Below are 11818 nucleotides of genomic sequence, written 5' to 3'. Positions count from 1 at the left end.
GATAAATTGGTTGCTATTAGCAGTGCTCAGGATTCTGTACTACCACTGATGCTCTGTTTTATGTTTCTTTCTTCCATGCTGGAAGCAGAGGCTCTGCACTGCTCTGCTTCCTGGCCCCCACTTCCTGCATAGTCTTCTCTTGAACTTTTGACATTCATTAAAGTTAGCCTGAAGTCATTCTTATTGGTCTTTGCATCTATATATGGATGCATGCATGCTCAGGACGACTTAATGAGGATTGCTTACTCTTCAATCTACTTTGATTACTCTTTGGTTTAATGAGAGGTGCTAAGAACAAACCTTACTCTTTTCTGCACATTTTTGTGGGCAGAATGCTTGAGGTTTTCTTTCTATTAGGGGAGGCCCACAATTTTAAGTCAAACCAACCTCATCTGCATTTCCCAGAACACCATTATCATTCCATTTGCCCACATCTCCACATTTTCAGGCAATGTTTTGAAAATGTACAAAAAATGGGTCATTTATATCATAATGTGATGACAGTACAACAACTTCCAAATATGAGAGAAAACATAATGCAACTACTCAAGCAAGTTTTAAAACCAGAAGTAGACTGGAGAAGTCTTATGAATTAACAGATGCCGAATGAGCACAGACTGAAACACCCATCCATAATGCTGCTTAATATCCATGGGACAAACCATTAATGTATGATTATACATAGCATGAAAGATAGACTAATGTATAAGGTTTACATAGTGGACCCAAGTGATAAACAGTAGCAAGGGGGTCAAGGGACAAAATGTGTCTCCCAACATTGTGATGGAAGCTCTGCCTCTTTATCTAAGAGTAAAGTATCTTTAGAACACTCTCTTAGATTCAAGGCTGAGACCAACAAGTTACTTGTCTGTCTCATAAACAAAAATAAACAATTTACTTATTTTGAAAAATGGGAGTTAACAAAATTAAAGAGAAGGAGAATAAACAGGGAGAGTAAAAGGACTGAAATTTGACAGATACACAGTGGATTAACCCAGGCAAGTAGAAATATTTTAATAATATATGGATATGGAGAAAAGTAGGATTACACTCAAAGTTTATCTTTATCTCTCTTTCCCCCATAAATGGGGTAAACATGTTGATTGCTTTTAAGCATATAGAGAGAATGAATGTTGATCAAATTGCAGAATAAATACATGAAGGAAGAGTGAATGGGTTAAGAGGAAGTGGAAGACAGTTCCATCACAACTTCTATCATAGTTGGATAGAGATGGTGAAATCCTCAAAAAGAGACAAGTTATATATTTAAAGAAGAAAAGAAACAATGGAAACAATGATGGCTTGCAAAGATGGAAAGATATGGAGTGATGTAGTGAATGCTGTTAGTGCTAATTTAAATTTATCTACATTTTCTTTTTTTTATACTACATTTTAATTTCTTTGGGTTTTAGTTTCTGACTTTTTGTGCTTTGTTTATCCCTAAAGGGGATGGTGTGTTGGGTATGTATGTACTGTATGCATGTACCCTAGGATAACATGGAAAATTAAAATGCACTCCTAACCACCTTTGACATCCTGCTACTACAACCAGGGAAGGGAGAGGAAGGAAACTATCAATTAAGCAGTCTACCAGGTACACTTGGCCCAATGTTTCTTGTCAAACCTGTAGACAAATAGTAGGCAAATCCTCCTCAACTGCCCAGGCTAGAAAGAATGGAGAAGGATGGTTAGTTGTGAAATAATGTGGGTTAGATCAACCAAAATGGCACAAAAATATAAACAAATTGTTAAGTTCTCCAGAGCATTTCATTGGGCTAGGTCATAAAATGACAAGGTGATGTCATACAATGCCATCTTTTAGCAATTTATTTATTTAAAAGATTTGTATGGCCATCTGTGTTATATAAAATAACACAGGGCAGCTAACAACAAAGAGACAAATAACAAAATTTTAAAAAATTAAAAAAAATCTTTCATGCCAAAACAACCCCAATGCCAGTTCCAGTGCCTGTGGGACAAGCCAAGCCTTAATGGCCTTCCAGCAAGCAAGGACTATAGGGGTTCTTTGTACCTTGGGGGGGTAGGGTGGGGAAGATAGGCAGGCTTCCTAGGTTCTACCAGATGACAACATTTAAGAGAGGGAACTTGGAACAAGCCCACCCAATCCAATCTGGTGGGGCAGGTAGATGTCCTCAGGGAGAGGCAGTCCCAAAGATAACCTGGCCCCATGCTCTACAGGGCTTTAATGGTGATAACTAGTACCTTGAATTGCAGCCAGAAAAAAACTGGAAGCCAGTGCAGCTTGCACAGCAGCTTGTACAGATGGGGAAATTGTGGGGCACTCAGAACTGTGCATGCCATGGCATTCTGGACCAGTTGAAATTTCTAGATGGTCTTCAAGTGCAGCCCCATGTACATCACATTGTAGGAGTCCAAACAGAAAGTGACCATGGCATAATTGACCATGAACAGGGCCTCCCAGTCCAGGAATGGGCACAGTTGGTATACGGATGAACTTGTGCAAAGAAACATGGACACCCTGGCCACAGCTGCCTCCTGATCCTTGAGGAGGAGCCAAAAGTCCAGGAGGACCCATAAACTTAACATCAACTCTATTTGGAGGAGTTGTACCCCATCAAGAGTTAAATATGGTAATTCTCCAAAAACCCAGAGACATTCCATATTGCTAGGGTTGAGTTGTAGCAGGTTCCTCCTCATCCAGAACCTCACAGCCTCAAGGCACTGAGTCAGCGCCTGAACAGCATCACCTGTCTGGCCTGGGGTAGAGATGCACAACTGGGTATCAGTAGCATAGTGATGATACTGTGCCACATGCTGCCAAATGAACTCACATAGGACCTTCATGAGATGTTAAATAGGAGAGGTAAGAGAACTTAGCCCTGAGGCAGCCTACTTAAGAGGGTTAGAGCTTGATCAGTTTCCCCTCCCATACTGACTGGAACCAGCCATGCAAGGAGGCTGTAACACAATGGTCTCCCCTCCCAACCCTGTAAGCTGGTCCAGAAGGATAGCATGGTTGATAATATAGTAAGCCACCAAGAGATCCAGGAAGGCTAAGATGGATGCACCACCTCCATCCCAGCATTTCCAGATGTAGAGTGTGCCCAATGCCATCTAAGTGTGCCCAGTGCCAAGTGTGCCAATATCATCTGAGTATTAAAACTGGATGAACCCTGACTGAAAAGGATCCAGATAATCCACTTCTTCTAGGGCCTTTCGGAGCTGAGTGCTTACCACCCTCTCAACAAGCTTCCCTAGAAAGGGAAGGTTTACTCATGCATTTAAATGATGAATAGAGTTGCTGAGACTGGACCAAAGTTGTCCAACACAGTAGGGTCCAAGATAGCCTCTTGAGAAGGGAGTGAACCATTTCCTCCTTCAAGGTTGGCAGACCCACCCTCTTCTGCAAAGAGGTATTAACCATCATTTGGACCTGTCAGCCTTGTGAGATGGTCCAGACAGGAAGCACACCCAGATGAACTAATTCTACTTTATTGTAAGGTTACATTAACAGAATCTTGCAAGTCTGAAAGTACATTTCTGCCCCAATCCCCTTTACAGCCCAAGAAAATAAGAAGGGTCCCTTCTGAGACATTTGCCACACCCACATTCCTCTTGCAGGCTAAGCTGCCTTTTATCTGACCATTCCCCTGGCTGTGGCTTTTCCTTCTGTCTCCCAAGGTCTCCCCCACACACCATTACAGGACCCAACCACACTACCTCCCAGGAGGCCTTAGCCAACCAAGGTGGTCATGGGTCTAGAGCACAGGTGGCAGAGCTCATATGTCATGCCCTGTCTATGTAGAGTAAAGCACTGATGCTGATTCATGCGAGAGCAGGTTCAGTTTTATTCTTTACATAGCAACGGTTCCGAAAAAAAGCTGAGAGTGACAGGAGCGCGTCGGTGCGGGGTTTAAATACCCCGCGCCGGTCAGCGCCCCCTCACTCAGGGTTACGTCATCCCCCCTTTGTCCTGCATGCTGTCTTGCCGGTGGGTGAGGGGTTGCGAGGCCCCGCTGGTGCTCCGGGATCGCCCATTATCGGTTTCCTTATTCAGCTGGTGATTGCTGTCAGCTGGGCGATCTCCGTTGCGCTGGTGCTAACAGCTTGGGTGTGCCTCGCGATCCGCTTAGCCTTTGTCTCTTCTTCTTTCTTCTTTGTGAGCTGATGGCTGCTTATCTTGAGCCCCTTCCCCTGCTTCCTCGTTATTGTCATGTGTGCCATTGCTCTGATGTCTTCAGCTCAACGGCACTCATGACATACTGCCCCCTGTCCGAATAGTGCCCCCCCCCGGCTTTCCGGTTTTTTACCAGGAGAGCTGTCAAAATTGTTGTTTTTTTTTTTTTGAATTTCCCGCCGGAGTGTTTTCGCCCCTCCCTTTGTTCCGCCCTCTACCTCGTGTCCATCTAGGGTGTGTTCCCAGTGCGCATGCCCCGACCACACCCTGGGCGTGCGCATGCTCCGGCCACACCCTGCTTGTTTGGCTCAGTTCGGCGAGGAGAGAGGCGTGGCTGGTCGGGTGCTTATCAGCTCCAGGTAGGGCCCTTATTTTTATTCTAAGTGCGTCGGCTTTGTTATGTGTGCATCCTGGGCATTGTCCCCAGGCATGCACAGGTGACCAATGTCACTCCTTCGTGGGCCCGGGCGGGGGGAGGGTGAGTCCCGGGGGGAGGGAGGTCTACCCAAGTCGCAGGCTTGGGGGGGCCCTTTCCCCTGGGGGCGCGGTTGGCGGGGGAGGCCGCGGGGGAAAGGGTGTTCGGGGCCGGTTCGGCTTGTCGCCACTTTGGCTTGTTGGGGTACGTCCGGTGGAATGCCCGGGTCAGGTCTGGCGCCTTGACATGTTGCACCGCCACCCATTCTGGGTGGGGGAAGTGTTTCCACCTTACTAGATAGTGTAATGTTCCCCTTTGACGGCGCGAGTCAAGTATGTCCCTTACTTCGAAATGTTGTTGGCCGTCGATCATCACTGGGGAGGGCAGTGGCGTGTTCGGGTGCCATCGAGAGGTGGTTGCAGGTTTCAGGAGGCTGGTGTGAAATACCGGGTGGAGTCTCCATAGATTGTGCAGCAGGTCCAGGCGTATTGCCACCGGGTTCACTATCTGGGTTACTCGAAGCGGCCCGATATACTTAGGCCCCAGTTTTTTCGAGGGTTGAGGTGACTTCAGGAATTTGGTGGATAGGTAGACCATATCCCCTGCCTGGAACATCGGTTGCTGGCGCTGGTGCTTGTCGGCCTGCTCTTTGTAGGCCGCCTGTGCTTCCTTCAGCGCTGCCGTGATTATTGGCCACGATTCCGCAATCTTCCGTCCCCAGTCACTAGCATCCACTTGGGGTCCCGGGGGTTGCGGTAGCTCTGGTATGGGGACGAAGTCGCGCCCCGAGACTACTTCGAACGGGGTTTTCCCCGTGCTCGTGTGGACGGCGTTATTATAGGCGACTTCCGTGAACGGGAGCAGTTCGACCCAGTCGTCTTGGTGGTAGTTTGTGTATGAGCGTATGAATTGCTCTAGGGTGCCATTGAGGACCTCTGTGGCTCCGTCCGTCTGGGGGTGCCAGGCAGTGGATAGGGCCTGTTGGGTCCCCGTCAGCGTTAGGAAGGCCCACCAGAATTTAGAAGTGAATTGTGTCCCCCTGTCGGTCACCACACGTGCGGGACATCCGTGTAACCTGTACACGTGTATCAGGAAGAGTTTCGCTAGTTGTTGGGCGGACGGGACTGATGCGCAGGGGATGAAGTGGGCTTGTTTCGAAAAGTAGTCTTTCACCACCCAAATGGCCGTTTTCTTCTGGCTGGGTGGGAGATCTACTATGAAATCCATGGAGATTTCCTCCCATGGGCGGGAGGGCTCCGCCACTTTTTGTAAAAGTCCCGGGGGCTTACCTGGTGCCCGTTTGGCCCTAGCGCATGTCGGGCAGGATGCTACATAGGTTTTCACGTCCCGTCTCAGTGCGGGCCACCAAAATTGGCGTCTTGTGAGGTGCAGGGTCTTCAGGAACCCGAAGTGTCCCGCTTGCTTGGCGTCATGGGATCTGCGCAGGATCGCCTGGCGTTGCGAGTCTGGGACATATATTCTGCCTTCCCCCCATGCCAGGTCCTGTGCCATCGTCACCTTGTCGGGGTTTGCTAGGAGCCAAGGGTCGGTTTTGAGGGCGGCAGTGAGGTCTGCGCGTATCCCCCCTGGCAGTTGTGGATGGCGCCGTCTGGTTACCGGTTGCCCCACCATCGGTTGTGCCATGGGGTTGGGCTGTTTCCGAGCGCTGCTCCGGGTGGTCACCGCCATCCCCAGCTGGGACGCGGATAGGACCATCCTGATCATGTCTGGGGCGGGCTCCTCGTCTTGGGGCAGTCGGGAGAGGGCGTCAGCTAGGAAGTTCTTTTTGCCGGGCATGAACTTCAGCTGAAAGTTGAAGCGGCTGAAGAATTGGGCCCATCTGACCTGTTTTGGGCTGAGGCGTCTGGGCGTTTGGAGGGCCTCGAGGTTCCGGTGGTCAGTCCAGACCTCGAATGGTTGAGTGGTGCCTTCCAGCAGGTGCCTCCATGTTTCCAGCGCCAATTTCACCGTGAAGGCTTCCTTCTCCCAGACGTGCCAGCGCCTTTCTGTCTCAGAAAATTTCTTAGACAGGTAGGCGCATGGTTTTAGGACTCCTGTGGGGTCTTTTTGGAGTAGGATGGCCCCCAGGGAGAAGTCTGAGGCGTCGGCTTGGACCACGAACGGCCGTTCTGGGTCCGGGTGCGCGAGGATTGGCTCCGTGGTGAACAGCGCTTTCAGCCTGTTGAATGCGGTTTGGCACGCGGGAGTCCAATTCAGTACTGTGCCCGGGTTCTTGGCGCATCGTGTGTCCCCCACCCCTTTAGTCTTGAGAAGGTCTGTTAGGGGGAGGGCTATCTCCGCGAACCCCCGGGCGAATGACCTGTAAAAATTCGCGAAGCCGAGGAAGCTCTGGAGTTGGCGCCTGTTACGGGGGCGTTCCCAGTTCACCACCGCCTCGGCTTTTGCGGGGTCCATCTCGATGCCTTCCCCGGAGATTCGGTACCCCAGGTAGTCTAGGCGTGCTTTGTGGAATTCACACTTTGAGGGTTTGGCATAGAGTTTTGCCCGTTTTAGCTTGTCGAGGACCTGTCTGACTAGGGTCACGTGTTCCTCGTGCGTTTTAGAGTAGATGAGGACGTCGTCTATGTAGACCAGGACCCCTTTGAACAGGTGCTCATGCAGAACCTCATTGATGAGCTGCATGAATACTCCCGGGGCCCCTGCTAGTCCGAATGGCAGCACTTTGTACTGAAAGGCGCCTAGGGGGCAGTTGAATGCCATTTTCCATTCGTCCCCCTCCCTGATTCGGATTCGGTAGTACGCTTCGCACAGGTCCAGCTTGGAGAATACTCTGCCCGTGGACAGGTGGGCGAGCATGTCTTTAACGAGGGTTAAGGGGTATTTATTGGATAGTGAAGCTGCATTGAGGCCCCGGTAGTCGGTGCAGAGCCGTAGGGTGCCATCCTTTTTCTCTCGAAATAGGACGGGTGCTCTGACCGGTGAGCATGCCGGCTCTATGAATCCCCTTTCCAGGTTCTTGTCGATGAACCCCCGGAGGGTTGCCATCTCCTTCGGGGTCATCGAGTAAATCTTCGGCCGAGGTAAGGGGACATCGGGCAGCAGGTCAATCCTGCAGTCCGTCTTGCGGTGGGGGGGTAGTTGATCAGCTTCCGCCTCTCTGAAGACCTCTGAGAACTCAGCGTACTGCTCCGGTAGGTCTTCTGGTGTGGTTGTGTTGTCCTGGGTTGTCGCCTCTGCTCGTCCCACCGTGGGGTTGGTCTTGCCCACTGAAACTGGCACCCGGTACTCGCCATCGTCGAATCGAAAGGTGCGGGTCGCCCAGTCGATGCGCGGGTTGTTTGTTGCGAGCCATGGTATCCCCAAGACTACGATGGGCCGTCCTATGTGGGTTACCACGAACGATGTTCGTTCGGTGTGGGTACCCATTTTTAGGGTGACCGGCTCGGTCTGCATCGTAGCTGGTGTCCCTCCCGCTGTTGAGCCGTCCAGCTGGTGAAATGCCAGCGGCGTGGGGAGGGGGAGGCAGCGTAAGGAGAGTTTTGCGACTATGTCGGGGTGGATCAGGTTTTTCGAGCACCCCGGGTCCACTAGTGCTGCGGCCGTGGTGACTCCGTAGCCCCCAGAGAGCTTGATCTCCGCCGTTATGACGGAGCTTTCGCCGCTCTGTCGAAGTGATCCGCGCCTCTGTCCCACCACCTGCCTCACGGCGCATTTTAAGGCAGGCGGGGAGCGTTTCCCGCCGGCTGGTCTGGGTCTACGGCATCCCCTCCCCCCCAGTGGGCATCCCAGCCTTCGTCCGGTGTCGCTGTGGCTCCGGTCATTCGGCGGTGGGGGGGGGGTGGCGGGTTCGTTGGTTTGAGGCTAGGTTTCAGTGCGGGTTGAGGAGCGCTCGCTGGGGTTCAGCTGGAGAAGCACTCTGCCGTTTTGTGCCCCATTTTCCCACACCTCCCGCAGGGCCCGCGAGTAAATTTCTTCCTTAGGTGTGTGGGACCGGCCGCCCCCACGTGTGGCGCGGGTACCTTTGGGTAGGTGTTGGTTTTATCTTCCGTCGTTGTCATTAGGAAGGTGCGGTGCACATGCTCTGCTTTCCCCGCAAGGTGGATCCAGCCGTGCAGGGTTTCCGGGTCGTCCCGGTAGAGAGCCCATTGAAGTACTTCACGGTTGAGCCCCCTTTTAAACATTTCTAGCAGGGTGGTCTCGGACCAGTCGTTGATCTTCCCTGCTAGGGCTTTAAATTCGAGGGCGTAGTCTGGGACAGTGCGTGCGCCCTGTTTGAGGCTTTGGAGTGCGCTTTTCGCCCTCTCTTTGGCCAGTGGGTCCTCAAAATAGCGCTTCATCTCTGTGATGAAAGCATGGAAGTCCGAGAGGGCGGGGGAGTTGGACTCGTACATTTGGACGTACCAGTCCGCCGCCCGGTCTTGTAGCTTGATCGCCACGGCTGCGATCTTGTCCGCGTCGGAGGTAAAGGAGTGTCCGTGCTGCCCCATGAACTCCCTGGCATTTGTAATAAAAAACGACAGTTTCGTGGGGTTCCCATCAAAGAAAATGGGGAAGTCCTTTGGGGCTCGGGCGTTCTGTGAGTCCCCTCCTCTCGTTTCCCGACTCCTGGCTTCGTCCGGTTGGGCCGCTTGTTGATTCACATTCGGCCCCTGGGAAAGCGACGACCCGCTCGGGGTGTGGGCCTGTGCTGGAATGTCGTTGGGCAGCGCCAGGGACATCAGGGATTGCAGCATGGTCCTGAGGTCCTGTAGCTGGGCCTCCATGGCCGCGAGTCTGGCCTGAGTTTCCCCTTCCGAAATCCGCACCTCAGCTGGGGTCGGGTCTGTCGGGGTGTCCGCCGGGTTGAGCTGCTGGTGGGGTTCAGGCAGTCCCATCCGCCGATCCACTTCCTCCGTTTGGGGGTGCGTCGGCTTGGTCGCCTCTCCGTCCTCCACCGAGCTTGCTGCAGTTGGGCTGCCGCTCCACGCCCGTGGCTGGGGTGCGATGTGGGGCGGGGGGGTCTCCGCTGGTCTCGGGAGGTATGTTGCTCCCTCCCGTGGCCGGGTCGCCTCCGCCGCCATCTCCCTCTGGGGTTGGAGCTGAGGCTCGGGGTGGGCCGGGCGGGTGTCCGTGGCTCCTGGGGTCCGCGGTGCCTCTGGCCTTGATCGGTCCTCCTCCGCTTCTTGCCGTGCGGTTCGCCTGTTCTGGCTGCGACGCGTCGGCCTCATTGCTCGTGGTCTTCTCGCCGTCTGGTCCTCCCGTGGTTCGTTGTCCGGTGGGGCTCGGCGAGGCTGAGTTTATGACTCTCAGCTTTATGTCATGCCCTGTCTATGTAGAGTAAAGCACTGACGCTGATTCATGCGAGAGCAGGTTCAGTTTTATTCTTTACATAGCAACGGTTCCGAAAAAAAGCTGAGAGTGACAGGAGCGCGTCGGTGCGGGGTTTAAATACCCCGCGCCGGTCAGCGCCCCCTCACTCAGGGTTACGTCATCACCCCTTTGTCCTGCATGCTGTCTTGCCGGTGGGTGAGGGGTTGCGAGGCCCCGCTGGTGCTCCGGGATCGCCCATTATCGATTTCCTTATTCAGCTGGTGATTGCTGTCAGCTGGGCGATCTCCGTTGCGCTGGTGCTAACAGCTTGGGTGTGCCTCGCGATCTGCTTAGCCTTTGTCTCTTCTTCTTTCTTCTTTGTGAGCTGATGGCTGCTTATCTTGAGCCCCTTCCCCTGCTTCCTCGTTATTGTCATGTGTGCCATTGCTCTGATGTCTTCAGCTCAACGGCACTCATGACATCATAGCTGAAATGACCTTGTCCATGTCTTTCAGGCTAACTGGCTGAAACTCAGCCCAGATAATCAAGTGCCTCAGTCACTTCCATAGGACCTAGCCAACTGGAATCCAACTCAGAGTAAATCCAAGTGACTTTATCTGACAGATGCCAAAAGTAGTCCTGAAGTGGCCCCCAGTCCCTTCTTACACAAAATGTGGCTGGCTGGCTCTCTGGGAGTACAATATGATCAGAAAAATAAGGAAATTTTACCCCTGAATTTTGGAGGTGCCTTCTTGGCTTGGATAGACAAAAAGCAGAGGACTGGGAAAAGGAACAGCTAATTTGACTGAAATGATTCAGAACACTCCAAAGTTTGCATGATGTTTTTATGACATTTTGCTTTGTCTTGATAAATTATTGCCCAACTGTGGTCAATACAGAGACTTCTGCTAAAGAATCCTGGATTTAAAAGCCTACTTAACCAGGCAGCTTCCTAGATTATCTTCCTCCAGTAGTCACCACTCAACCCAAAGAAGTACAATCACCACTGGCCTGAGCTATTTATAGGAAGGTATGGGAAATAAATGTGACTAATGTATTTTCTAACTTTAACAAACCAACAGAATTGCTAAAAAATCTCCATTCCCAAAACTGCTGAACAATGAGCAGAGTGAACTAGAGCAGATTCTGATTGGCTGAAGCAAAACCAGTTTGTTTAAATCTTTCTCTTCAGCTAAATACATACATAGTGAAATGTCTCCATTTTGTTATATTTACAGCATCTTTAAGAATAATTTGGCCAATACAGTAGTCATTTTTGCAATATAGAATCCACTTGTGTGATTTGTGAGGATACCAATAAAAGCAATTGGAAATAAAGCAAATCAAGTCATTGTTCTCAAGGGGGTTTGAAAATGCAAACCCCAGGAAGTATCAAAGGAGTTGAAACTACAAATATATTAATGAAATAAAACAGTTCTATTTGCACTTATGTAGATGAGCATGCAGACACATTTTTTATATGAATAGCTGAGAGGAACCCAGTGGAAGAAACAAAAGGTAAATATAGAGAATGGGGGGAGGAAGGAAGGAATGTAAAATTCAAATGAAATTAGCATGAGCTCCAGAGATACTTATTAAGCCATCAGTGGGAACCAAGATGATGATGTCACACCTAAGTTCAGAAGAGAAGATGCATGTAGTCTTGGATGGGATCCAGTTGGTGCTGTAGATTTATGCAGTTAATTTTGTCCCTTGACTGCATTCAGATGAGTACTGCTCCTTGACATACACCATGAAAATTGCTGCATTATGGCTGTGTTAATGGTAATCAGCATGCTAATGAACAACAGAAGGTTGTTACAGAAAAGGGAAGTTGAAAGGCACATAACCTAGAGCAGAAAAAGGGAAGAATTCTTCAGGGGCCAAAAGTGTCTTGTTTGCAGGTCATAGATTATTTGTTTGGGTCACTCTGTAGAGCAGAGAAGGCTTAATTTAAGGATAGAGATGAAGCCTCTTGAAAGCAGCATTATTTA

Source organism: Candoia aspera, chromosome 5, assembly GCF_035149785.1.
Source record: "Candoia aspera isolate rCanAsp1 chromosome 5, rCanAsp1.hap2, whole genome shotgun sequence".
Classification (NCBI taxonomy): Eukaryota; Metazoa; Chordata; class Lepidosauria; order Squamata; family Boidae; genus Candoia; species Candoia aspera.
Note: the sequence above shows the minus strand (reverse complement) of the source record.